Here is a 5,157-nt window from a genome sequence, read left to right on the forward strand (position 1 = left end):
AGGAGTCTGGATGAAGGAGTTCATATCCGATCTAGGTGTAATACCTAGTGCATCGGGTCCACTGAAAATATTTTGTAACAATACTGGTGCAATTGCCTTGGCAAAGGAATCCAGATTTCACAAGAGAACCAAGCACATCAAGAGACGCTTTAATTCCATCCGCGATCAAGTCAAGGAGGGAGACATAGAGATTTGCAAGATACATACGGATCTGAATGTTGCAGACCAATTGACTAAGCCTCTCTCACAAGCAAAACATGATCAACACCAAGACTCCATGGCACTACACCATGAGACTCAAAGCGGTGTCAAACAATCTGTCGACGTAGGTCACCTAAGGCGACACATTTAGTGTCGGCAAAAACCTTTGCCAACAGAAAGGAGCTGTCGCCTATAGTCCTGCCGGGAAAGGTCTTTAGCGACAGATAAATCTATCCCGACAGACATTATGAAAGTCTTGATGAGATCTATGGCGACAGGCATTTCTACACCGACAGACTATGCTATGCCGACAGATCATCTGACAGTGTGATATGCCGACATATAGTGCGACGTTGGTTGATACGCCGGCAGTTTGTCTGTAGTGCGCTATGCCGACAGAAAGTGTGATGGTCAATACTTATGCCGACACATTTACTGATAGGGTTCTACGTTTCAGCACAAATGTATATGCACCATAGTTTGAATGAAATTTCATTCCTAATATTCAATTCATATTCAGTATGCAATACATATACAAACAATTGCACTAGTGTATTCATCACAACATACCATTGATCGATACAATTATCCAACACATATAAAAGATTCATTAGTTTTCTTCACTCAAGTTAGATACAAGCATTGAGAAAATACATAGGTCAAACTACAAGACGTGTCTTGTTGCAAAATATGATTGCCAAGCTCCTAAGAGAACAATTGTTCGTTCACTTGACTACTAAAAAAATATTATGGAGGAGACAAGTCTTGGATCACCAAGTCAGCATCAACTTCCATATGAACAAAATGTGTTGACCATGTCATGAACAAAAGTGATCACCGGAACATCTTAGATCAACTTGTGGGCTTCCTATTTTCTGCCATATGTCCCTACAAAAGAATTCATATGTTTGAGAAATCTTAGAAATGAGAGTTTGTTCAAACTTCTGAGTTCCCCTTCATTCCAAAGATCTAAAAATTGAAAATGTAATGCAAACAGTTTGGTTACGAAAGATATCCGTCCTTATAAGAACATCAACCAAAAGTCAGGTTCTTATTGTAAGTTGAGAGATTGCATTTGAAACTTTCTCAATCATCAAACAATAAGATATGAACTTGTAAACATACGTGTACCCCTGAGTAGCAGGAAGTGCACTTGGTGAAAACAAAGCCATTGCAAAGACCATCTTTAGCCTATAGTTAGTAGTAGGAAGGCATTTTGTTTTCCGCTGAAATCACTTAACTATATAACTGCGGGAACAATATGGTTGCAACAAATACTGAAAAGAATCATTCAAGCTTTGGCACAAAGAAAATGGAGAGCTACGGCTTCTTACCATATAGTTAGTAGAACAGACCAGATATATATGCAATATGAAGCCATTTTTAATTTTCTCTCAAGTTTTAGTTGGCAGCATTACTAAACGTATGCCCTTTGCAAACCAATTTTACCTTTTTCTCTGATTTCGAAATTTAATGGCTATGTTCAAAGAAAGCATGGCTCAGCCAGAGCATGTCCTCGTTCGTTACATAAAAAGGAGATAAGAAGGTTAGGCTTGCATATTATTGTAAGAGAATTTTGGTAAAGTTCTAGTATTCTAGAGTGCACACAGATTAAGTTGGAGATGACAGGAGCTAACTTCTCCAGTATTCTAGAGTGCACATAGATTTGTTAGCATGCACAAACTAGAACTGGATGTGCCCAGTACACAAAGCAGGAAGGACATTTTGACTAATTCATCAAATTATTGAACAAGCTGTAAAAGGAGAAATATTGTTGTTTAAGTTCGATTATCACCCACTATAAAACCAAATGCACTGTAAGTGCCAATAGTAAATTACACGAGTAATATCTTCTAAAAATATTGTGTTAAATAATTTCTTGTGTGGAGATCGTTATCTGGGTCATGGGCTAGCGAGCTTTGTATCGGAGTATTCCGCGTAAACAGTTACGACGATGCACCTTTCTTGTGGGGCATGCATATTGATGTGTGCACTAGTGAGAGCCCATCTCTAAGAGAAGATACTTTCGTATCAACAAATCATGGAGACCTTGGCAAGAAAATTATGCATACCACTCCTTCTGTATAAAAAACTGATAAAACAACATACATGCTTGGAAAATTTTGACAAAAGGAAAATGTTATGACCGGCATAGGGGCTGAGCCCAGTGGGTTATGGCCCAAGTATCTTAATTAGCGGCTTAGCCCAATTATCTTATCGTATTAGGATCGTTTGCTTAGGAGTCAAGTAAACCTCTCTATATAAGGAGAGGAGATGTATCAATCTAATCAAGCAAGAATCAATCAATATTTGCTCGGCTTCCCTTAGGGAGCATGGAGACCTAAACCCTAGCCGCCTCCTGCTTTCGCCGCCGCTGCTCCCGTCGCAAGGACGGTGCCACGCTGCCGGCCGCCGCGCACCAGCCCTCGCCCTTCCCCCTCCTTCCCCTACAACCTACGCCCTAGATCCGGTAGGGCCCTAGCTCCTACCAATTTGGTAATCAGAGACCAAGTTCCGATCATGTCGCTGCCACCACCGCCGCCGGTGCTTTCCAGCGGCTCCACTGCGCTGATGACAATGGCGTCGTCCCTCACCGTGCCGATGCTGCCAGCGCCGTCCCTCATCGCACCGACGACGTCCGCCGCCGGATCAACCATGCTGGCGGGCCCCGTCTCCACTGCGACCCCGGCCGCGCCGTCCTCCACAATTCCTCCTGGGCCACCGCCGTCCGCCATCTTCACACCGGAGCAGGTCACGGCCACCTTGCGGGACCTCGTCACCGCCGTCCAGAGCCTCCACCTGCAACAGCAGTAGTACGCGATCGGGCCCTACATGCCCCTGCCGACGGCGCCCCCAGCCGCCTACGGCCACACGCCGTGGCCACCCCAGGGCGTCTCTCCATACGGCGCACCCCTTTGGCCCTTGGCGCCGACGCCGTCCTCGGGCCCCTGGCCGCTACAGCAGATGCCGCAGGCGGCGGCCACCGGACCGCTGCAGCCGTTCTCCGCGCCGACCTGCACCGGGCAGCCCCTGCTGCCGTTTCCAGCGGGACTCCCCGGCGGGACTACGCCGGGCGCGGCCCCTCTGTGGACTTGCAGCCAACCCCTCCCGCGGCTATCGACACTCCCGCCCACCCCCCACCACCGATGCTCCAACCACCGGCACCGCCCCTGCCTAGCTCGGGGGCACCCTCACCGACCGGCCTCCCGATTCATCAGGTCCGGTTCCCGCCCTTCTCGTCGCCACTTCCAGTGTGGGTGGCTGGGTCTTCACAATCGTCGGTCTACACCACGGCTCTGGAGCAGCCGACCCCGTTTCCGCAGTTCGGCGGGCCATCTAGCTCCGCGGGTCCCTACCAGGAGTACTTCGACCAGGCGCCACCCGCCTCGCTGCTCCGCACCTTTGAGCCAGCTCGACACAGCGCTCCGACCCAGACACTTCGCCGCCTATGACAGCACGGAGGATCCCCTCAATTGGCTCAACCAGTGTGACCAGTTCTTTGACGGGCAGCGCACCCTCGCATCGGAGCATACCTGGCTCGCCTCGTATCACCTCCGCAGCGTGGCACAGACCTGGTATTATGACCTCGAGCAGGACGAGGGCACCATGCCCCCTTGGGAGCGCTTCCGCGAGCTCTGCCTCCTTCATTTTGGGCCCTCGATCTACGAGAGCCTCCTGGCGGAGCTAGGCCGCCTTCCCTTCACCTCCATGGTTCAGGACTTCGCCGACTATTTCCAGGACCTAGCATGCCACATGTCGGGCGTGACGGCGCAGCAGCGGGCCGTCCTCTTTATCGGTGGACTTCCGGATAACATCCGCATGGACGTGGAGCTTCAGGGACCCCAGTGTAACACCCCGTATGTAACCTACCATATTTGTATTCCAACTCTTGCCATTTCCGGCACTAAGTTATGATATTTCCTCGTTGTCGGGTTTTTGTCTTCGTGTTTTTTTGTCTTTGTTATGCATCACATATCATGTCATCATGTGCATTGCATTTTCATACGTGTTCGTCTCATGCATCCGAGCATTTTCCCCGTTGTTCGTTTTGCATTCCGGCGCTCCTATGTCCTCCGGTGTCCCTTTCTACCTCTTTTCATGTGCGGGTATTAAACGTTCTCGGATTGGCCCGAGACTTGCCAAGCGGCCTTGGTTTACTACCGGTAGACCACCTGTCATGTTTCGTGCCATTTGGACTTCGTTTGATACTCCAACGGTTAATCGAGGAACCGAAAAGGCCTCATGTGTGTTGCAGCCAAACACCCCTCCAAAGTGGCCCAAAACCCACCTAAACCTCCTCCATCATCTAGATCGTTCGATCACGATCGCGTGGCCAAAAACTGCACCTCATTTGGAGCCTCCTAGCTCCCTCTACCTATAAATATAGATCCCCTCCCCGAAATCACGGACGAAACCCTAAAAATCAGCTCCTCGCGCCGCCGAACACGTCCAGAGCGGACCGGACGCGTCCGCCCGCCGCCTCAGCCTATCCCGCTCGACACGTGGCATCCACGGGAGCCCACTTCACCGTGCCGCGCACCGGCCCCTCGGCCCGCGGGAGGCCCCGCGGCCCGTTGCCACCGCGCCGCCCTGCCCGCCGTCTTCCTCTCGCGCGTGCGCCGCCCCGAGGCTCCGGTCACCGCGCGCCGCAGCACTCCTTCGCCGGCGACCGCCGACCCCGCCGCCAAGCTCCGGCGCTGGCAGCCGCGCCCGGTGCCACCTCGCCGCACCACCGCAGCGCCACCTCGCCGGCCGCTCTGTCCTCTTCCTCGCAGCTTCGGTCGACCCAAGCTCCGGCGACTCGAGCTCCAACTCCGGCCGGCGATCATCGGGTTCCGCGCAGCTACAGTACCTTGATCCGATCTGGATCCAGATCTGAAACCCAAGATCGGGTTGACTTTTTGCCCTCATCACAGTATTTTTTGCATATGTTCATCATGTCATAACTTCATCACC

This window comes from Triticum aestivum, chromosome 6A (genome assembly GCF_018294505.1).
Source record: "Triticum aestivum cultivar Chinese Spring chromosome 6A, IWGSC CS RefSeq v2.1, whole genome shotgun sequence".
Lineage (NCBI taxonomy): Eukaryota > Viridiplantae > Streptophyta > Magnoliopsida > Poales > Poaceae > Triticum > Triticum aestivum.